Genomic DNA, 23,893 nt, shown 5'->3' with positions numbered 1-23,893 from the left:
CTGAAGAATTTTCCACATTTATTTTTTTTTCTTAAGTTCTTACAGTCTTTTCTCCTTTTCTGTCTGATCCAATTACTGCCTACATTTTTTGTCCCTGTTTAAATGATAGTTTGTCTATACCTATGCAGTAGGAAAATGACTAAATATAGAAATACTTTTATACTTACATATATATGCACATGTGCAGATGTATACACATCTTCTATGTGCACATAAAGTACGCATAAAGGCACATGATAATTCTTCCTCTTTTCTTTCAGTGGAACTGCTTTCACTTTTAATGAAAACAAACTTTATTCCTTTGTTGACCTCCAGACATTTAGGCTGAGTGAAGGATGTCCCAGTACCTTTGCACCCATAGCCTGGGGACTGCATAGCTAGGGCAGAAAATCCCAGCTGGGCCTGCTCCCAGGTCACAGTGGAAGGGAGATGACCAGCTCCTTCCAGGGACTTGTGACCCTTCTCAGCCAGCTACCCTGCAAACATGAGGACCAAGGAAATCTGGTTTAATCAACTACTGAATTTAGTATTCTCAGTGCTCAACCTATGGGATCATGCTCTGTTTACTGTGCATCTGATATGGAACATAAAATTATTTACTTTCCCATGAGATTCTAATGGAATTTGTTTAGGTGCTCAACTTATATTGTAATTGGCTGTTTGCTGTTTTGCCAGCAGTAACAAACTGGGAACAGAAAAAAGGAGGAATCTTTAACTTGCTCAAGGAAGATAGCTACCTAGTAAACTTCTTGTGGGGAATCACATTTACCTGCAGCTACACCCAACCCCATTTGGTTTTTTATCAGACCTTACTTTTCTCAGCTCTAGTCCTATCTAGGAAATACCTGGCTTTCAGTTCAGTCTAGACTGACACGTTTTTCAGCAATACATTCTGTATAAAGCACATACTTAATAGATGATCTCTTTCAGAAACCTTTTGAATCATTTATTTTTAAATACACTGTTTTCCCACTGTCTTATTTACAAAGCAAGAGAGGTCTTCATACACCAAATGATATTTTATAGGCCTTGAGGGAAGAAAAAAATTTCTAAAGTCAACAGAAGTGTTTTTCTTATATAGTAAGTCATTAATTTAATTCCAACATCTAGTTCTCATTCCCTTTTCCCCCAGAAATAGTGCTTGAAGTTAAGCTTCAAGAGCTTTTGACTTTCAGCTGCTAAAACAGTTATAGTTTCTAAAAAGATATTGTGTATGCAGAGGCTTAGGGCTAGCACAGTGTTAAGGTAAAGCTAGAAGAAAGGAGACAGTGTTGTGCTTTCATTTCTTCAGACAAGTAACTGTAAATAGAACAACTAATGAGGATGAGCTTCCAACATATTTGTGTCTTGGTCTGCCAGGTGGCTTTCATAGCGCAAGCTACAAGTGAAGCTTTCCCTGCATCTGGGATTCTTGTGTGCACTGCATGTGAAGAGGACCTGTGCCTGCCCAAGACTTGCTTACACAGATTTGTTGAAGTCTAGCACAGGCTGGACTCGTGCCACAGCCTTCCCTGAAGTGTGAAATGCTCCACAAATATCTGCTGTCTTATGGCCCTATTTACATAAAACTCAAAGGATTTTAAGTTTTTTTTTCCCCATCCAGATTATGAAACACAGAGGCATTTCATGATCTATGATCCAAGCACGCCATACGCTGGGCTGCACCTGAGCTCCAAAATGAAATATGAACAGAGGGAAGAAAGGTGTGCTCCTGCTCAGGTCAATTACTGTAGGAGGATCACAGGTCAGGCTGTAGCATGCATGGGCAGGTAAGTGTGAACATGTCTGTGAACATGTTCTCTGACCTGCTTGCCTTTACAATATCTTTGACTGAGACTGACTGACTGGCTCACAAATCATAAGATGCAGAAACACACAGAAAGCATCATGGAACTTTTGTTTCTGGAAGAACTTAGGGTCAAGATACTGCTAGCCAAGAGCATCTTTGGTATGCATAAATCCCTGGGAAAGAGACAGCTTAATGATCTAGATGCTTATCACAAAGCCAATACCTATCCACAGTCCTCTTCAGATATTGGTTACAGAAACACCACTGAATCAATTTAGACTGAGCACAAGGAAAGCTGAAGGCACAGTTGCAGCTCTACCTTCCCTAACATGCAAGCACTGTTTCTTTTGTCATGAAGTTACCCGAGGTCTTTGGGCTAGCTCAGACAGCTTGAAATAAGAATAGGTAAATATGTAAATGCATTAAACATGTCCAGAAATTACATCTGAAAACACCATCACTGGTTTATCATCAGAACATGGAAAGCTCACTTGTGATGGCTCCATGGCTCGTGGACATCTCAGAGCCACAGAGGTGGTGTCAGTATTATAGCAGTATGTCCTTACACTGCACTGGGTATGCTGGCATTGAGGTAATTTAAAAATCTTTGAGCCAGGAATCTGCAGGAAAAATAAAAGGTACATAACTGTCTAGTCAGATCTGTCTTGGGAATCATAATTTCAGACCCGCCTTCCCATGGCCTGAGACCAAGAAACACTTACCCACCATGTTCTTTCCCCTTGACTCTGCTGAATTCACTGCAAACAGCAGTGACTATGGGAGGGGTTCAGCAAAGCTTGTTGCATTTGGCAAGTTTGATAGTTGCTTACTGGATATCAGACGAGTGCTCAAAGGTAGTCAGGAGTCCTTCCATTCAAAATCAGAAGTGAGGCTTCCTTGTCTCCTCTGGCTTAATGATGCTTTATGACCTGCAGGCAGAAGAGAAAGGAGTGATGACAGTGAACAGTGAACAAATGTGAGAGAGTGAAGCAGTGTCCAAGTATGTGGATGGCTCCTCTGTTTTACAGCACAAACTTTCTATATTTGGAGCAATAAGAGGAACTTTTTCATTAGAGCCATAGATAAGAACATTTTCTTGCAGCTTGTTCCGTTTGATGCCAGGCCTACAGCAATGGTCTGCTCAAAATTGCTTCTGGCAACTCTGGAAAAACATACAGACAACAGAAAAGAAAAACAAGAATGTGCTGCAGTGGTAGAAATCTTAATAATAACATTAATAATAACATCTATTACCCTCATTTATGTTTAACATAAGCTGGCAGCACAAACTGCAGAACTGCTGCAGTTGCCATGAGAAGGGAGCTCTAAACTAAAGGGGTAGTAAGTGATAAACCTAACTTTTCTGATGTTTGCAGGTCCTTAGACATGCCTATAAGTATATTCATTCTGGTCCGCCACATACAGAGAAATTAAGGTGGGTTCATCTATTTTTGGCTCACAGTGCAATAAAATGGTAATTGTGTAGCTCCTTGTCAAGATGAGAGGAGTGAAAGGACAGAGGGAGCCTTGAGAAAGAGCAGTTCAGAAAATTCAGTTGCTTGCTCCCGCACATTTCCTCTTCATGTGAGACCTTTCCAAGAAAGGTTCGTTTGAGAAAAATATATCAGTGCTTAATAATACCAAATTACAGTTATAGCACATTGAAGTTCCAGTGTAATACAATTTCTACATACCTGCTTAAAGATGTGCATTTATTTAAATTGCATCCTTAGTCAGCAAAGGATTCAAATCCCTTATGAGCCTCAAGGACTTGCAATTACTTTTCAGGCTGGAGTATAATACATCTAAGTAGGAAAAAGAGACCTTGAAAAACAGTAATGTGACAAATGGAATCAGAATCAAGCCTGAAAGGTATATTTTTAAATATCAACAGTAATAAAAAGTTATGCATAGTGTATGAGAAGGACTGTCTCAGCACTGGGTATTTGGCTATTATTATTCCTCTAATATGTTAATAACATCCTTGTCATCTGGACAAGACACACTACAGCTCTATTTTGATACTTTATCTCTAGGCAACTGGGCCATATGGAACAGAAGACTAAAGTGTGCTGTGGATGCTGTAGGCCAAATTGTCCCCACCAGGATGTTCATCTACATAGCCAGTGAAGAACATCACAAATGTGGCCTTGACATTTGCCTTATAGTAATGAAAACTCACAGTTTGGTGTCAGTAAATGCAGCAAGTGCAAAACACATCCTACACACCGTATTAGAATTCCGAAGATTTATCATTTTACTGCGTTCAAGGAAGAAAAAAGACAGAATAAATATCACAGAAGATTTTCACTCGCTGTCCAGTCTGTTTCAGGGTTATGAGTGAAGCTATTTGTTCAGCATTAAGGCATTTCGGTTTAGGTATTGGACACCCCAGGGGAGCCTTTTGTGTGTTTATTTTTCAGAATGGGGAACTGTGGGCTTTGTAGCATGTGAAGACAGAAAGCAGAGTAATGTCTGAATCAGACTTCAGCTTTACTGAGTATCTGAAAGCTCTACATTATACTTCATTCAAAATTGTTGATGTATTAAAAAGAACGTTAATATTGTAAATAAACTAGTATATTACTAAAAAGAAATAAATATAGTCACAAGATGATGAACAATTTATTTTCCTTTCAGTTAATTTCTCTTACATGAGAAATAACTGAGATTATACATTAATTTCTGCTTTGAGATAAATAAGTAAGTAAGTAAGTAAGTAAATAAATAAAAGGAATTAAATCATAAGTCCTATGCCAATGGAAAAAAAGTTAATAGAAATTTTAATGAAAGTGTGAACTACATTGTGTTTGAGTTCAATATCCTTGAAGTACAAGGCATTTATTCCCCAGGCTAAACAGATTTTGGGACCATCTACAAACAAGATGCATGATTCTTACAGGCTCTCCTGAAGAGCAGAATTATTATCATACATTAGATTTTGCTTCTTGATTAAAAAATCATATTAATTAAATGCAATTAAATTAAATTAAATTAAGAGCTGAAGATGCAGCAATCCATTTATTATTATTTTCTCACAGTGTGGGAGACACTCTAATAGAGCAATCACCCTCCCTCCCAGCCTCCCAGTCATGATTACTCAACATCCCTGGAGTACTCGCAGTGACTGTCTACATGGAATAGCCATATTACAGAGACACTTACACATTTTAATTCTCTTTTGTAAGATTTTTCTTGTGCAAAGAAAACCAATCATGTTGTCTCCTCTTGATCTTTCCGGTCATCACTTTCTCTGAATTGTTTTTGCTTTGTTGTGCTGTGAACTGCCTTTTTTTTGTGTCTCATTTTCTCATGTCTCTTTGAATTTCTACAGTCTACTTCACTATAACCACTCTAGAATTCCTGGAAATCCTCTTGAAAAGGACAGATGTCTTTTCTGATAGGTATTCTTACTGCATCTGTGTCGTATGGTCATTGTGAGCTCTCAAGAAGAATGGAATAGATTCCTCAAAGTAAGAACAGATAAATATTTTGGTATCTAAGGCAGGAGAGGACATCCAAAAGGCACTTATGAGTTCATGTAGAGACTCCTGAACTAGCTTTAACCAAGTGACTTAAAGACTGGAGGCCTAGGAGATGTTAGTTAGGGAGGAGCTCCCATGCTGTCAGGGTTAAGTTGGCCCTCAGGAAACTGCAGCAGGAAGCGGGTTGACTACTCCTGACCCCAAGATGTTGCTAGTCTAGCTGTCAGGTCCTTCTGCCCTACTCTGCATGGATGCATGAAGGCTGGCAGTACAAAATGTAGTTGCTGCCCAGTATCTCTTCTTTCCTTTTTGATGAGCTATGTCCTCAGAAGTTGAAGGGACAGATGGCATGGAGGAAAGAAAGCAGGGTGGCAGGATTCCAGAGGACTTACAGATTCTTCCTTGAATGAGTATAAAACACCTTCTCTGAACACACAGCAGTATACAGTGCCAAAAGATTTGACCTGGACATACCTACAATTAGACTAGAAAGAATTGTTGTGCACTCCCCAAGTCATTCTCTGCTCCTCAGTAGGGTCTAAGAAGGGATTTCTCTTCTTTCAAGATGGTCAATTGAAGGAAGGATGAAAAGACTGAAATAATAACAACAAGCAAACAAACAAAGAAACCAAAAAACAACCAACCAAATTTTGCCCAAATTATTCACTCAAGCCATTGAAACTGGCATTTCAGCCACAAAGTCACAACACTGATAAGACAGTGCAGATTACCATTGTCTCTAGGGTGGAGGAAGGTCTCTGCTAAAACACATTGCCCACCAGTAAGAAAATGGGTGATTAAGTTCTGTCTAGCTGAAGAATTGATAGGGGAATCTAGGGAAGAAAAGAAGACGTACCAAACAAGGCATTTCTTGCCAGGTAAGCCTCAGAGCAGTCTCATTATGCAGCAAACCTGTGATCTTGTTAAAACAAATATATTCTCCATGGATTTTTTTCTTCCTGAAAATATGAGAAAAAGTTATCTATTATTTGATGTTCCTGGGAGGCTGCAATCCTCCTGTGGGAAAACAACTGGGAGCTCAAGCAAGATTCCCTACAAAAATAAAACCAGACTCTTCAGTGATGAGCACACATACCCCTAAGCAGCAGGAGAGTCAGTATTTTAGCGTGCATTTAATAGAAAATGCAATTATTTTATGCTGTTGTTCTCTCCTTTCCTCCACTAAGCTGGCATCACCCCTTTTCTGAAATGCCTGTTGCTCTCAAGAGCTTTCACCCTACCTCCACACTCTCACCATCTGTGTGAAACTTCTTCCTGTAAAATCTGCCTCACTCGTTCTTTATCTTAGCTCAGTTCACTGTTGACAACATGTTCTCCCTACTGCCTTCCTTAATACCTTTTCTTTTCTCTCAGCAATATCATTTTATATGTTAACACTGTTTAGTATTGTCTCAGACTCCTGGATGCAGGTTATACCAAAGTAGGTTGTGTTCCATTTGCCACAGTGTCTGTATACATTATGTTTTTATCTCATGTAGCAGGTTTGTTTCAAGGACATTAAGAAAATGGGTCTGATCATGATTACACACTGCTGATTCAAGACACAGTTTGGTTTTCCTTTTGGAAATTCATGTTGGCCATACGTCTTTCTTTCTGGTATCTCTGGACAGCTTTTGCATTGTGCTCCCTTATGACAGTTTGTTTCAGAAACAGATTAAACTCTAGTGCAAAATAATCTCTTTATGTTATCCAATTCACAGCAAATACTAACAGGAATTGTACTGAAAGGAAGATGCATTCTGTAAACAAGGTGAGAGGATAACAGCTTTTCCTTTGATACTTTTATACTCAGAAGCATAGGCTTGGAACACATTCTTTACCCCAACGCCAAATTCTGTTTAAGTCTTTGTTGGGGTACTAAGTTGTCTTTGCAAGGATTTATGAGTGCATACAGTAGTTCTGAGTAGACAGAGTGTTCTAGAATAGCCGAGTTAGTGGGCGGGGGGTTTAGATGTGTGTGTATAGGTTCTCTCGTGTGCATCAGGTTTTGCGTAGCGGGTGTATGCGTCTGCGTGGGATTTAGGATGATATATAAGGAGTGTGATGCAGCAATAAATTGAGAGAAGACATCATGGCATCTATGTTTGTGTCTCTCTCCCCCAGACGGTCGAGGTTCCGGGATAAGTCGGGTTAATTGGCGGATACGTCAAGTCTTCAACTTGCTTAACTGTATTTTTACTCAGGGTCACATCAGCCTGTAAGTCACAGTAGGAACCACCCAGAAATGAGCAGGCTGTTGATTTGCTGACAGATCTGTAAATAAATAGACACACATGGGTATTCTAAAACCACCCTCTACACTGAAGCCCTGCAGTCAAAAGACAGTTTCTGAACCAAGTTGGTCAGTAGTCAGAAACTTCATCAGAGCCGGTTCCCTAGTCTTTTGCAGTTCACTTATTCTCACTGTACACTGTTGATAAAGATCAGCCATTTCCTCATTGTATTTTAAAATAGTTTTAAGCAAGTAGGGTTTATTTGTAACATATGCTCACACATGAAGCAAGAAAAAAAGCTTGCTGGGTGTCCATTCGTTTTCAGAGAACAATCAAAGTGTGCTCCTTAGCCTGAGGAATCAAATTGTAAGCCTTTCAGGAAAACTGCACCATAAAATAGGCCAAACAAAATATAATTAAAATGGTTAGTAGTTTTCACTGCAGGAGTCCTGTTTTTCTCCCTGAAACATCAGCCATTGCTCCATTCATGTGATACTGAGTCAAATCTGCCACACAACTGCTCCATAGTGATAGTTCTTGGTCTCATGAAAACATGCTCTACTCTATGTACATCCATCAGACCTTTTGCTTCCTGCTGTTCAAGAACCCAGCAAGTGCATTCAAAGAAGAATTTTCAATACCCTACAGGGCTTCCCATCAACATAAAACTATCCCAAACTAGCACTCTTTCAGAGACCTGCCAAAAGTGAGCAAACAAACATTTGCCATATGGAGTAAAATGTTTAAGCAAGAGACCATTCAGTTTCCCATGACAGCAGTTCCTGTGTCTGGTGCATATTTGCCCCTTAGATGACAAGATTTGTATTACATAAATTACTAAAATTACTAAAAAAAAAAAAGTGTTACTGTTGCTGGTTGTGGTGGTGGCTTTTAATGGAGGATGGTAGAAGAACTGGTAGTACACCCCTGAAACTGTAATACACAATACATGAAGTGGTTCAATATATAAAATAGTAGCAAAGGATAGCAGATCCACAATAGAACATATTGCACCGTTTCTGAAAGAGAATGACACTGGGGAAGGGCAGGCAGATGGATTTAAAGGAAAGACTGCTTTTCTACAAAAATATCCTTTTCCATTTCTAAAGCTTTTGACCTTGAAGTCCATTTATCAGCTTAATTAAACAGTGCATATACATAGTTCAAAACAAAAACTATTTAATGATATGAAAGGCTATGCATCATCCCACAGAAATACTTTCACTTTATTTTCTTAAAGAATTCTGCATTCCCATTTTAAAGTATCAAAATAAATAAATAAATACATACATAAAAAAGAAATGAAAAGAAAAAAAAAAAAAAAAAAAAAAAAAAAAAAAAAAAAAAAAAAAAAAAAAAAAAAAAAAAAAAAAAAAAAAAAAAGGATGTTGTGGTTTGTATTATCTAACCAATGAACCAGGGAACCAGCTGCAGATTCATTTTCTGTATGATTTCCCTGATGGATACATTCAGGATGCCATGGTCAGGAGTAGGTAAAACAACCCTTGGGAAGAGGTCAAAAATGATGCTATCAGAGAACAGAATGCCTTGGGACAGACACAGAAAATTAAAAAAAACAACACACAGAAAAATATCACCAAACAGATAAGGAATGTGCAGACAGCCACCACTAACTTAATCATTTTAGCTTCTCTTATTTAAATCACCTTTAATCCTTCATCTGCAATTAATAAGATTTGCTATTTAAAATAGTTCAGAGGGTTCCATGCTTATTGCTGAAACATAAAAGTAAAATTCTGGCCTTTCATCATCTAAAATATATATAAAACTTGGTGAATCAAAAGTCTCTTTCAAACACCTCTGAGGTTGACAAGTTAAAAAACTGCCCCAAATGAACAGTTTATTGTCAAAAACCCACCACAGAGCAGCAAAGGTAGAAGGCAAGATAATACTCAGTGGTATACAGAGTCAGCATCAAAGAAAGAATGCAATCTATTTATTTTGGAAGACAATTTTTCACTTAAAGTAAAACGTAAGCCATTAAAGGTGCACAGATTACCTTTTTCATCCCAAATAATGCCAGACAGTCTGGGCACATGGGTGGATGGTAAAAATAAGTACAGGGAAACAACCCCAACTGAATGTTAAATGTGGATTCTCATAACAGCAGTGACAGAAATTGTAATATAAAAATGGAACAGTAGCTACACAGTATTGTGCGATTTTAGACCCAGGTAAGATATTTGAACATGCAGCTCTCACAAAAAGTCTATGTTTTGTAGTCAAGTACTGGATTGCTAAACAAAGTCCTGTTTTAATACACAGAGATGAGCCTGACATGGTTTGTAAGGAAGGCAGGAGCCTCTGTACAATTCATTTTATTAGTGTAACAGAGAGATCTGTGCATGAGCACTGAGAGCCAGGGGAGTGCAGCCAGGCCTAGCAGAAAACAGGCACTTACTTTATTTCCCCAGCATCACCAGCCACCCAGAGACACCATGTTGCATCATCCCACATCACTGAAGCTTTACAGCTATTAGCTCAGACACAGCCACCAAACCCTCATTTGTTATCTGTTTCTCTTTGCCATGTGCCACGGGACAAGTCCTGCTTGGACATCTGTGACAACTGTTGACTTCTGACAGAAGTGCTGGCACTTCTGCCTGGGGAATGACAAGGGGTCCATGGGTTACACAGGGACAGGTGGGCACTGCCACTCCTGCATGGCACAGAATCTCTTCTGCTGACAAACCTGTCTGAGAGGCTTCAGTGCCTAAGGTAAGCAGAGTAGTGAAGAGCCAAAAGTGCCACAAAATATGGAATTCCCCCTGACGAAAGCCAGAGACTAATGAGAAGTCTCTGCTGTGCCACAGGCACCAAGGATCGGTTTCAGAACTACATTGCTATAAAGAATAAAAGGATCTTTCTCATTCATAGAATAAAATTGTAGAACCACAGAGTAACAGATTTGTTGGGAGTTGGAAGAGACCCTAAAATGTCATCCAGTCCAACTCCCCAGCTATGAGCAAGGATACCTATGGTTGATCAGAGCCCCATCCAGCCTGACCTTGAATGTCTCCAGGAATGAAGCATCCACCACCTCTCTGGGCAACCTATGCCAGTACCTCACCACCCTTACTGCTTATATTCAGTCTAAATCTCCTCCCTTTTAGTTTGAAACCATTTCCATTTTTCTTGTCATGTCAGACAATGCCAAAAAGTATGTTTCTTTCCTCCTTATAGCTCCCCTTCAGATACTGAAATGCCACTCTCAGGCATCCCCGGAGAGCCTTCTCCAAGCTGAACAACCCCAGCTCTTTCAGCCTGTCCTCATAAGAGAGGTGTTCCATTCCTTGGAACACTTCTGTAGCCCTCCTCTGGACAAATTCCAACATATTCATATCTCTTCTGTACTGAAGTCTCCACATCTGGATGCAGATATATTTGCTTTTCACTGGATTGTTTTTCATCCATTGTTTAGCCAGGACACCCTCCTCTTGCCTTTGAATGTTTTGTGGTTTAGTAAGAATTTCTGGACATAATACTTAAATTATATCCCAAACAGCTTACCAGCAATGATAAGTGGAAAAGAAAACCCTTGCTGAATTTATGTCAGAGCAGGAAAGGAACCCAGGTACCTGCAAGTTTCTCATCCTTTTCACTATAGAGGATATTTTCTCTCAATACGCCTGTCATCACTGGAGTGACCTACAGAATGAGCAGTAGTACTGCTTTGAGAATTTTGGGACATTGAATTGATTTAACATGAAAAAGTATCATGACTTCTTGTCATTGCTGTTGGTCTTATTGTATATATGAAGTGGCATGCATCTAGCAAAATAAATGAATATAGTCCACATCAATCCACATGCTCAAGCACTTCCTATCTCTCCAAAAGTGCTATTGAAACTGAGCTGGGAAGTTTCTGTTCACATTTTGGAGAGTGTTTTTGTTTTTCCTGTAGCTTTGAAAATAAATGACACACTACTTGGATGCAAACAAACCACCTCTTCAGTGCCTTGTCTCTGCTCTCTAGTTCCCAGTCTCACTTTCCCAGTGCTCAAGCAGCAGAATGAGATAAAAGCAGGGGGTGGAGGAGCATGCTTCTGCTGATAATGCTCACACAGAGGGGGACCCTGGCAGGAGCATCCCTCTAAGACCATTAGAAAAACCAAGGATCCTCTAGCAATGGTATTTCTGCTGTGGAAGATGAGCTGTGCCATCAAGCTCTTATTTTTCACTGGGATACCTGAAAAGACATTGCTCTACAATCACATATATTGGCATAGCACTTCAGTGCAGAAGTGTATGCTGTGAATCTCTTAGAGATAATATGTATGCAAGGAAAAAGAACAACATACCACTATGTGCTTCTTATACTTTGTATAAAACATTCCAAAGAGTCAACAGTGAATTATTTCTGGTTATGCAGTTTAATGGCATTTAAATGGACCTGATTTGCAGTTATCCAACTGAGCTTTCCTAATTTCATCTCCTCTCTTGAGCTCACAGGGCTGGATTGGGATCCACCATTTGGAAGAATGCTACTATTTTAGAGAAAACACATAACAATGATATTATTCACATTTCTAAGCTTGCAAATATCATTTTAACACACAAAAATTTCTAAGGTCCAAACTTCAGATGGCCAAAAACCTCTTCTTCATCAGCACGACTGTAGCCCTATCAGAGATCAGGATGCAGTCATGCCCCAAAATAAAAGCTGAAAACCATCCTGTGATCAGATCATGTAGATACTGTGAACCAAAAACTCACTGTGACATTTAAATGAGGTTGCTGCAAGGCAGTATAAACACACTGAAGGAAGTTTCACACCACAAAAAATAAAAATAAAAATAATAAAATTATTACACTTGCTGTGTATTACGTAATTCAGAACAACGAGGAGAATGGCAGCTGTTAATCCTTATCCCCCTCATCATATACATACACATGTGTGTCTAAGGGAAAATAACAGCCTCCATTAAGATATATATTTAATAAATCCAAATAGCTGTAATGACATTTTGAGTTTTTTCAGACAGCAACAAAAAAACATTTCCAAACACATTTCAAGAAGGAAAGCCTACCAGCAAATTCCCTGCCAAAACAACTTAAATTACCATGCCACTTTTCCATGCGTGTTCAAAAGCAGAGTGGAGATGAATATGAAACACTGAGTCTAAGATCTATTTTTCAAAGTGCTGAAGCTAACACATGAAAGTGAAATATTTCTTAGTCTCCCCAACTATAGATCCACCGCATTAATGCAAGACAACGTCTAAAAGCTATACCAAAGCATTTAAAGGCTAAAGAACAAGCAATCAGGTTTTCTCAAGGAGGGCATAATAAATTAGCTGTAGAAGAAACAAAAGTGTTCTGTATCAAGAAGCAACTGAAAAACTGCCTGTTAGACGCTGAGGAATACCTAAGTGTGAAATTTCAAATCCTGAAATATCTAATTTATTTCTATTTTTAAAATTCATGTTCCTCTCAAGAATATGAAACAAGGTGCATGCACAATAACCTGAAAACCTCAAGAAGATGCAGAGACAGATGGAAATGTAAACAAGTTTGAAGGATCTCTGCCAAAAGTCTGCTCTAATCCACTGTCCAATCATTAAAGAATCAACACCACACAAACCCCTTTGTTTTGAATGAATTACAACCTGGAATTACTTGGCAAATACACAATGCAGAATGCATGGAAGTAAAGAAATAAGAGTTAGCACAGAGGGACAGATTTGCAAGTCATCTCCTTCTGTGCAAGAACAGAAGAAGATAAAAATATGTCATTAAGGCTCCATTGGCTGAGGGTATAGAAAACACCCTTCACTTTTTGCTTCATCTTCTTGGAAGCAGCAAGGGTGCTGAAACCTGCAGAATCCATGGATCAAAGTCCAAGCAGGCAATGAGACCCTGGGGATGGCAGCACATCTCAGGTGAACTTCTAACTGTATTTGCAAGGAGACCATCAGTATCCAGTTCCCCTTTACTCAGTCTTGTGCTCTCCATAGCCCCCTGTATTTGGTGGCATCAGCAATAGCTACCAGGAACAGTCTAGACAGACAGGAAAACAGACATATTGACTTTAATTATGTAACTCGTTAAGTAATGAAATTAAGTTTGATCAGCAAATAAATTCTATTTTGTATTCCTTTTATAGATTAAATGGACTAGACTCACATAGGTAAAATGCTTTCACATTCAAAATACACAATTACCACATATTGTAATAGTTATGGATGACTTTTTGCTGACAGTAGGCACTAAAAAAGGACCAGACACCCCTCTCATCAATGCTGGCATAGGTTGGAAGTAATTCTATTAAAGTCAATGTGGACTTGTCAGACATTGCAAATCTGTATTTCCCAGGGAGAGAAGACAGCAAAAGCTGGAGATAGGAGTTTGGTAGGACAGTAGCAAGCAATTGAATTAGGAAAACGTGTCATGGTAGGACATATATATTTATGTGTACATGAGAAGGGTAATAGATTCTTATAGATACTCATCCATGGATGCACTGGTATTTATCTGTTTTTATTTATTCAGGCTCCTCCCAGTTGATTTCCTCTTTTTCCAAGGAACTTTACCTCCAAATCTGTCAAATACTAGTGTGCACTTTCTGTCATTACTCATGCTGAAGTACACTCTTTTTGATGGAATGTTTAGCATAGCCCAGCTGTGATGACTCCAGCCAGCTCTGTTTTTCCCACACGCCTTTGTATCAAATGATCAGCTGTTTCTGCAGCTCTACTGCCTCTGTTCACTGAGCAATGACAGTCATGAATTTATTTACCAGGCATGATATGTACACAGCCCTGTCCTTCAGCAGGTAAGATCCCAATATAAAAGGATCTCTGGAGGAGAGAGGGGTGGAAGATGATGACAGGGAAGAAGCTGGCAAGGCTCTTAATAGAACCAATTTCCAAAGCCTATTCATTTTCTATGCAGAAAACAAATTAAGTCATTTAAAATGTCCTCCTCCCCACACGCATATTTCAAAGGCACTTTCAGAAGTGGCTGATAGAAGGAGGAGATGCTTATTGTGAAGCAAGGTACAAGGCAAATCAGATCAACATGCAGTCTTATTCCATCCCCCAAACTGCTCTCTTGCCAGTTTCCTTCTCACATCTTCCCTGCCTTTTGGGAACTTTTGCCTGTTTGATTACTATTTCTGGAGAGAAAAACTTCTACGAACCTTGGGGGTTGTTTCGCATGACATCTTTGCTCATCATAATTGGGAAATGTGTTAAATCAGCTGTTAGCTTCAGCAATTTTAGCAAGCTGGCTGGGGCCCAAGAGGTGTGGAGTCCCTAGCTGGGACTAACAAAGCACTTCAGTGCTGGAAGTTCAAGCTAGGAAGGGCTGGGAGAGCAGGAGAGGAGAGAAGCTGGAAGTGGAGAGAGAGGCTCAGCAGGGATTGGGGGATGTGGTGCAGGGGCCCCATTGTGCTTCACATGGTGCAAAACAGCATGGAGCCAAGTGCAGCCTGAATGTTGTAATTGCACCCATTTATTTCACTGCAGAGCAGAGCTGAGTGAACTTTTAAGTTGAACTTTTAAGTCCATTTCATTACATGGTCCAACTGATCAGATGAGCTCCTTGGGCCTGCAGGACCAACCTTATGACCAAATCTCATGTAAACAGAGTTAATGGCAAGTAATGGCATTTGTACTCCCCCTTCAAAGGCAGCACAGAGCAGTCTGAAAAGACAAACTGAAAAAACTGCAAAGTTAAACTTTACAAAACCAAAAAAGACTTCATTTCATTCTCCTTCTTGAGGAGAGCTTAAAACATTTCCTGTCATCAGACACCTGGGAGATCCACACACACACGTAAGTGCAATATTCGCTAAGCCAGACAAACATTCATTTGGGATGCAATATTAGAGCAGTTGGCTCATGCGTCCTTGTATTAAAAAAACAATGATTTGCAGCATTTCTCTTTGTGTGTTCAATTGATCCAATCTTGTGCCTATCACCCCTCTCTCACAGCCCCAGCCTCCCGGTCTCACCAGCCTTGATAAAAATATTAGGACGAAAAGAGCCTCTTATTTGTTTTCCAAGGAACAATTCTGAATTCTTAATTCGTTGTTAGCAATGACATTGCTTTCATATGTGTTTTTCCAAGTAACATTTATGAACAGGGATCTATAGCATACTTACACTGTCACCCAAATGGCTGCTGTCCTGCCTTGCCTGTCCACCTGCATATACTGTACTCACACCACATGACTCCACACTTTGCTGAACTCCCTCAGTTTGCTCCTTAACGAGTTGCACACCACTTCCACAATTCTATAAACCCTCCAAAATCATTTTGCATCTCCACGACCATGCAGAGTTACCCTGGTTCATGAGGGGCCACCAATTTGATAAGCACTGATGCACTCACACTGGAGGTGTGCTGTTGTCCACTCTCAAAGTCTCTCCAGGAAAACCTCATCAGACAGCTGCATCCCAGCTTCTAATTGCTATACCCCCAGAGCTGATGTGGAAGAGACCCAGTGATTCTCTTTACCTGGTGCAGCTGGCTGCAGCATTGCATGTTGCTTATAGAGCCCTGAAATATGCTTAGTGAAGTCCATGTTTTTGCTATTCTGCCTAGAACTGCTGGGTGTGCAGAGAAGCTCTGAGCCTGCAAAGCCAGAGAACTTCTCCACCTGGGGAATGTGATGTTTAAGACAGGACCAGGAGTGCTGTACACTGCTGGGGGGGGGTGGCCTGGTGAATGCCAAAGGCAGCTCATCTCTCTCAGCTATTTGCAGGTACCATCAATACACTTTCTGCTGCCTCCCCTGGGACAGACTAGACACTTGGCAATTAATTTGCAGGATCTCAAGCAGAAAATTATCTCTCCATAGAATGAGAAAATCCTGACTGGTCTCCATTTTAAGACAGAGCATATAGATTCTGTAATTCTGCGTGATTCTGAGATATGGCTGCTACTACTGTGAAATTCCGACTGCGCACCCTCCTCTCTCACTTGTCCCTTCTTAGTCTTTCAATTATTTCTATAGGAAATTAAGGGCTATGCTGTGGCAGTGAGAAGTCACAGCCCAAGAACAGCCAGAGATGCATTCAGGATGGAGCAGTTCTGATGGAGCCACCTGACCACCACTGGCTGAAATGCCAGCCCCAGACACCTCTTTGGAACAGCCTCAGGAAATGGGGTATACAGAAGCCTTTCATTGTTCCACATAAACGCATAAGAATCAGGAGTTGCACACTGTAGAAGGGAGACAGAATTTCTACTTTCTACATGAAGAGGAACAAATATGCTTTATTGACTATTTTGATTGTGGTTCAGGAGAACAGGATCTATTCCAAGTGACATCTGCTCTTTAAAACTTTAGCAATAAGATAATTAAATAAACGTCAGTTAACTTTCAATTTATTTTCCAGAACCACTGAAATCCAGACTAGATAGTACCCTCCTTAGAACTGAAAGCATTTCATATTAAGGTTCTTTATAGATACTTGGATTTTCCTTGAAAAAGGAAATGAATGAATACTCATGTTCAGTACAAATAACTAGGCCCCTTACCATGCAAATCAAGAAGAGAAATGACTTCTAAATGAAGAAAAGAATTCTCTTGGAACAGTTTCACCATTCACAGCTGTAGAGGAATATAAAAAAAAATGGTACTGAAACGATGATGTGAAAAAATAAAGCAATGTATACAAAGCAAAATGTAAAATGCTATATTATCTATTTAATACCGACCTAAAATTAAAATTCTGGCTTTATGTGAATACTGCCATTTGGACTAGATGATTCTTTAATGGTCTCTACCAGCTCGATTCTATGATTCTATGGTTTGCTTTCCATTATTGTAAATCTGCAAACATCTCTTATAAGGTAATCATTCTTTGACTATGGAGTGTGAACTGTGTAAATTGAACAGGTATGTGAGGAATAAGGAATAGTCACATCAGTTCAAACCTAATGCCACCAATCCATTTTCCCCACTTCCAGGTGAGTTAGCTCGCAGCAGTTTCAGACTTAAATACTTAACAAAATTGCAAACATTCATCTTTCTTTAGAGTTCCCACAAATGTGGTTAATTCATAATAAGGGCATGAGCAGTAACTTTCTTTTCTCTCACTTAACATTAAAGTAACATTAATTACTTAACATTAATAAAAGTAATATTAATTATTTTACCACAGGAACTCTATTCTCCCGGTTTCCCATTCACTTAATGTCTCACTTATGCTTTGAGCAAACAGACCCTAAAAATAACCCAAAGCAAACCCCAGAGCCCCTGGAAGTACTCTCCTGTCTGGGAACATCCTGGCAAAATCTGCCTGTGTATCTCTTTCAGATAATGATATAGCCTCCAGCAGCAGACTTCTTGAGCTGTTCTCTGTATTAAATGTGTACCACACAGCCTCTCTGTGCCATTATCCTGTGAGTCAGAGGAACAAAGCACAGTGTTTGTCTGCCCTAATTTGAGTAGCTAAAGTCACTTGTCACCCCAAGCTCACCCAACTCCATACCCTTCCAAGGCATCGCCTCCTCCACCCTTGTTCCAGGGCTGTGTGAAGGCGTAAGCTCCAGCTCAGACATCGTAATATTGGATCGGAGGCAGGTGAGACATATCCTGGCCTCAGAAATTTACATAAACTGCAATAGTGAGAAAATGATCTCATCTTTCAAGCCCAGCAAGCTACCAGACTGTTTTCCTGCCCTCAGTTCAAAAGGGAGCAACAGCCATGTTTCAAGTAGAACTTTAAAATTTAATGCTCTTTATGGCCCAGAATTGCTGTCCTGCTAACTAGGCAATCATTTCTTCGTATGGAAGTTACAGACTATTATGCAGAACACCTTATTGTGAGCATGTGGGAGGGATTCTTTTATTTTTGCTTTTCTGGTATGTTGCCACCATTTTGAAATTATTTGGGGATAAAAACAGTTCTATTATCAGTTTTCTATTTGGTGAATAGTCATAGTTCTATTATTTTGATAGAATCTTTTAAGGTTCAGGGGGCTCAGTGCAACAATGGTCCATCATGGTCCCATTTTTATGTAAAAGCTTGAAGAGATCAACTGACAGTTTGAAAACCCAATGCAGTTGCTGTAGGAGCACCAAGTGTCATGCAGGTTTATGAAGAAGAGAAAAAGGCAGCTAGAAGGTACAAATGGTCACAAACAGAATCAATATTTGGAGAGAAGAGGTGTGCTTTAAGACCTGCTTAACCACTTGGTAAAAAGAAGCAATTAATCTTTGGTAATCTGTTTGTAAATAGAGCCTGACTGCAAAGTCTCACCTTAAAAATCCATAAGGATTTAGAAAGACATTATGTCAAAAATATCCTCTGGCCTCTTGTACTGAGAATGCTGTTTCTGATATTCACAGACTAAAAGATACATCTTTCCATGTCTGACCCAGCTAACATCATCAGCCGTGACCTTCCAAACATAACTGAGAACAGACACCAAAAAGGATGTATTTTATTCAGAAATCAGATATTTCTCATGCTACAAACAAGGAATATATAGTCAACAACAGGATTCCTTAACCAGACACAAATTTTTATGAGTGCACTCGAGGTGACAGAAATCCCTAAGTAACAAGAATGCTGTGGGCAATGTCCTGACTCTTCCATGAACCCCATAGTTCGTAGAATCATAAAATCATAAAATCATTAAGGTTGGAAAAGACCACTAAGATCTATTTATTTGCTAGCCTGGACAGACAGCTCCTATTCACATTCTCATCTGGAGTTCAATGTGGAAGGTGTTGGCCATTCCAACTTTTGAATAGTTCAAATGACAGCTCTGTGAATACTGAAAGCTTCATGAATCCAGTACAGACATGAGTGAAAATCACTTTCCATCAATATTTTTGCCTTTTACTTTTAGATTGTAAAAGAGACAAAAACAACATTTCTATTAAGTAAAAATTACTTATGTTTAGCAAAAATGTTCCTGCACCTTCAGAATATTGGTGTCTAAATCTTGCAGAGTTCACTTTTTTTTTTTTTCTTTTCCCTTTCAAACTGCAACAAGAGAGTGAAATTGCTCCTGCTTTGTCATTTACAACATAAGGCGAATCTAAACTGGGAGTTTCATGTTGGGAAGATGCTTGATTGATTTTAGGATAGAATCCTGAATGTTTTATAGGATTTTTTATATTGAAGTCAATTGAAGCAAAAAGTCAAATCTGACTGTACAAATGCCTGCTTAGAAAAAAAAATGCAGAATCCTTTGTAGACATTTTTTTCTAGTCTTCTCGAGTCTCCTGGTATAACGTTATAAGCAGGGGAAAACATGAGTCAAAGGTATTAATGGCTTTGTTCTCATTTTCTTGTCTTAAAAAAAGACAAGATAAAATAAACAGAACTCAAAATTGATTTGATCCTCATGAATTGACATTGAAACTGATGATAAATAAAAGGAAAAGTTTTTACACTGATGAATTATACTGTTCATCTCAGATAGAACCTTATTCTATGTCCTTCTGGACATTTTTTGTTTAGTAAATTCCTGTGCTAGGCTGTTTGTTGAACTTTTTCATTAGAAACAGTTAAGGTAAGAAAACATCACATTTTATCTGATACTGAGGGTGAGAACACACTCTAAACAAGGCACAAACTTTACAAATGTTCCTTGAATAGCTTTCAAATCCAGAAATAAAACACTGAGTCTTTTATTTCCTTAGTTTAAAAGCCCATTTAGAATATATCACTTTTGATTTCCAGTGAGAGTCTTCTAAAATAATTTTGATATAAAGGGCCATAGTTTCTATTGTACCGGGTCATGCTAAGTATATTTGGTGTAGCCTTTCTCTGAAATGTTATTTCTGATGTGTGAGATCACAGCATTTCCAGGTAGCAGAAATCCCAGGTCAGGGTTGGCTCATGTAAGCCAGACCCAAGCATGGGGCCACAATGCATCACATTGCCTTTTTCTGGCCTCCATGACCCAGCACGAGTCTAATCTCTCGTCAAAGCTTAATTCCTTGATCACAGATTATTTGTCCACATGCAGTTTTAAGTCATCCTGACAAAACGAGCCAGTGACTGGGAATTAACTTTCAGATTTTCAGTGATGATGAGGATGAATCTTGTTCCAGCTACCCAAGGGCTGCAAAGACTAATTCAGTGAAACAATCTAAGAAAATGAAAATCATTTAAAAAGAATGTCTGACATAACACTATCCATTGGAACACATCTAATTTATAAGATTGGAAAACTTCAACGTAGGTCAGGCTACGGCTCCAAATTAAAACTGAAACATTCAAGGGCTTAATGCTTACCTGCAAGACACACAGTCTTGCATCTGCTTTTGCACTTGCTACTGAACTGATATTAAAAGCAAAGGCATTATGTAATTTGATTTGTTTTTAATAGAGAATCAGTGCATCTTTTTCTCTTTGCTTTGTACTAAAGGACCATGAATATCCCTCAGTAAAAACGCTGGTGTTTGCAGACTCTGTAGCCCACTCCCTCTTGCAGCTGAGCTGCTTGTCTAACAGTTAAAAAGTTTGACTAGGTGAAGTTTCTAGAGTGACATAAGGAAACAGGAAAAAGGCTCAACAAATCCCTTCCGAATATGATGGCAAAACTCAAGGAAGTTACCTTTAAAAAGTCTATTTATCAAAGATACATGAAATACTTGGGTTTTTTTGTTGTTTGTTTGTTTGTTTGTTTGTTTGTTTTTAGCAAGGTTTTGCTCCTCCCCAATTTAACAGCAAGGTTGACTGCTAACTAGGAAATATGTAGCTTTGCCTACAGAAGAAAGCTGAGTTCTGTGGACTCCCTCAAAAGAACACTTTGAGATCCTGCTGGGGAATGTAGAGTACCAGTTGAAGCCATGCTAAATCCTTGCCTATTTTCAACACAGAGAGTGGCTTTGATATGTGGGATGAAGTGATGGTGTGCCTGGCACTTGCACTGGACACAGATCTGGAATGACCAGTACGAAATAAACTGATTAAAATAAGATTAAAGCAAGACGAAATAGAACAGCATGCCTGGGAAAATATCTTCTGGTCAGTAGGAAAGAAATCTGCAGCCTTTGGCACTGTAGAAAACCTTCCTTCAGCCTAGAGAGCGAGTAGCTTCTTGTTGTTCCTTTTAACATTCTCATTTTATGACAGTCAGACAAGTGACTCTCTACTTTGAACCCACCTCTCAAAGATGGTTCTTCAAAGTAAAAAGGTTGCCTACTGGAAGTCTAATATCAAAGATATGGTGCTGTCATACAGGGTAGGGAAAAAAAGTGCCGGGAACACGTTGTTTCCAACTTAACTGCAGAGAGCAAGGGGGAAGTTCAGTGACTGTTTTTGTAGGAGTGTGTGTGTGCGTGTGTGTGTATGAAGGCAATCAATCACGCCAGGAAATGAAAAGCAAAAACAACAAAAAGAACATAAAAATCCCACTATTCCACTCATCTTTAAAACATCTTTTACCAAGTTAACACTACACCTGTTCAAAAATATCTGTATCTTTTTCCTTTACCTTTTCTGGGAGATGAAATAGGCTGCAAATATTAGACATCATGTTTGTATAGAAGGACAGAGAATTGCCTGAATTGAATAATACAAACTATTTTCCATTCTGTTCAGAGATGCAATAAAAAAGTGTAAGTAATAGGAGGACAAAATAATAAACATTCAATTTTATTTTTATTTTTAATCACTTTCCCCATGTTGTATTAAAAAGAATACAGATAAACAGCCCTTTTTCAATATATACACCTGCTAAATATAACCCATTCCTTAGAACCACATTTGGCAAAGATGACTGGCTTGAAATTGAGCTACTAGCTCAACAAAGGTTGGGTAGAGGACCAAAATTTTACTCAGATTTTCTTTTGCAGATTCAACACCACTAATTATCTTGGTTAGGATTGTGATTTAAAAAAAAAAAAAAAAAAAAAAAAAAAAGGAGAAGGAAAAGCAAACGGAATGTAGCAATTACAAAAAGAAAACAGGCACCTAATGATTCAAGATATGAGCATCTATACAGACATGCCTCTGCAGCCTCCAGTGCAGCATCACACTTTCCCTCTGCAGTCCTCAGGAAATCTTTTCTCTGCCCACTGCCATGGGCCATGGCTGTATGCATGACACTGAGACAGCATCAGCTGAAGCAGGGTGTCACCCTGAAGCCCTCCCACCAGGAGGCTCAGCCTCCTGCCTGGAGGACAGCAGCCCCAGAGGGGTCTGTGGGCTGGACCGAACACGGTCCCTCCTTGTTCTGCTCTGAAGTTCATCTCCAGACCCTTCTTTTCTCCTCTCTCTGGGTTTCCTTATATTTATTTTTTTTATAAAGAATTAGAATGATTCCCATGTGTGCTGTACTCCTGCAATGAGACAGAGCCCTGACGTGACTGAAACACACCGTCCTCTCAATGTCTCTGCCCCCATCACCACACGGTGCGAGATCTGCATCACATTCCCCACAAAAGACAGCGTCTCTTCGTCATCTCTTACCTTCAGGGTTACTCTTTATCCCGGTTTTCTTTTTGAGCGGTGGTGTATTCAGCACAGTGCTTGCAAGCCTTTGATGGAGTGAGGTAGGAAATCGTTGCACAAAGACTGTAACTCCCGGCGATCTGAACTCTGCTTTTGACACAAAGCAACATTAGCTTTATCAAAAGACATATTGTTTCTACCTGCAGTTTGGAACCTTTTTGTTTTCTTTTTGCAGAGCCGTTCCTTATGTTTCTTTCATCAACTGCCTTTCAAGAGAGGAAAGAATACGGCTTTCTTCCTTCAGAAGCAAACTGCCCAGACAAATCCCCCTTGCCCTAGAAATCCCTATTTGGGGTCAAATTTCTTTCTTGGATGCTTGATTAGGGACTCTCAGAAAAATCAATGGGAGCTGCTTTCAGGCCTTTCAAGTCTGGCCCTACTGAAGATAAGAAATATAAAATTCCAACAGAAGAATTTGCCTTTTCAAAAGAAATCCTTTCAAACATTTGAGGTAACTAGAAGCTTGTTTCTCATTCACTTTCAGGAAAAAAGAGGGGAGTACCCTTAAGTGTAACAACCTAACTGTTCTTTTCACCACATTAAGGAATAAACAGACAAACATTGTCTTGAGCCCTTAGTTAAAAAAAAATTCCATGAGTAGCGGCTTCACTAAGAAACAAAACCTGCCATGTATTGAAAATACTGCAACCTTTTCCCAGGCTGAAATACACACACAGATGTGTGGTTATCAGTTTGGGAAATTTATATACTTGGAATAAATACCAGCATAATCAAATTCATTGCTGAAATGCAAGCGAGCCTTTTACATGCCATAAACATATTGGTGCCATTACTTGGGTGAAATATTTACGTACATACAATGATAAATAATCAAGAGCTTTGAAAAATGATTGTGCAGCTAAATTAAAATGGTCAGGGTAATGAACAATTCTGCTTCAATACTATCTTTGGGCTATTCAGACTATTCCTTGC

The 23,893-nt window shown here is 39.3% G+C and overlaps 1 long non-coding RNA gene across 1 annotated transcript; it reads right to left on the bottom strand.

Annotated features, from left to right (window-relative positions):
* Positions 1-970: 970 nt before the first annotated feature.
* Positions 971-23,314, bottom strand: LOC116653323. The gene is made up of 5 exons (XR_004306898.1): positions 22,919-23,314; positions 5,749-6,233; positions 3,484-3,594; positions 2,512-2,718; positions 971-2,409 (listed from the first exon to the last, which is right to left on the bottom strand). It is a non-coding gene; the product is annotated as an uncharacterized LOC116653323 (long non-coding RNA).
* Between the last annotated feature and the right edge of the window lie 579 nt (positions 23,315-23,893).

This window comes from Coturnix japonica, chromosome 1 (genome assembly GCF_001577835.2).
Source record: "Coturnix japonica isolate 7356 chromosome 1, Coturnix japonica 2.1, whole genome shotgun sequence".
Taxonomy (NCBI): domain Eukaryota; kingdom Metazoa; phylum Chordata; class Aves; order Galliformes; family Phasianidae; genus Coturnix; species Coturnix japonica.
This window is presented reverse-complemented; position numbering and strand designations above follow the sequence as displayed.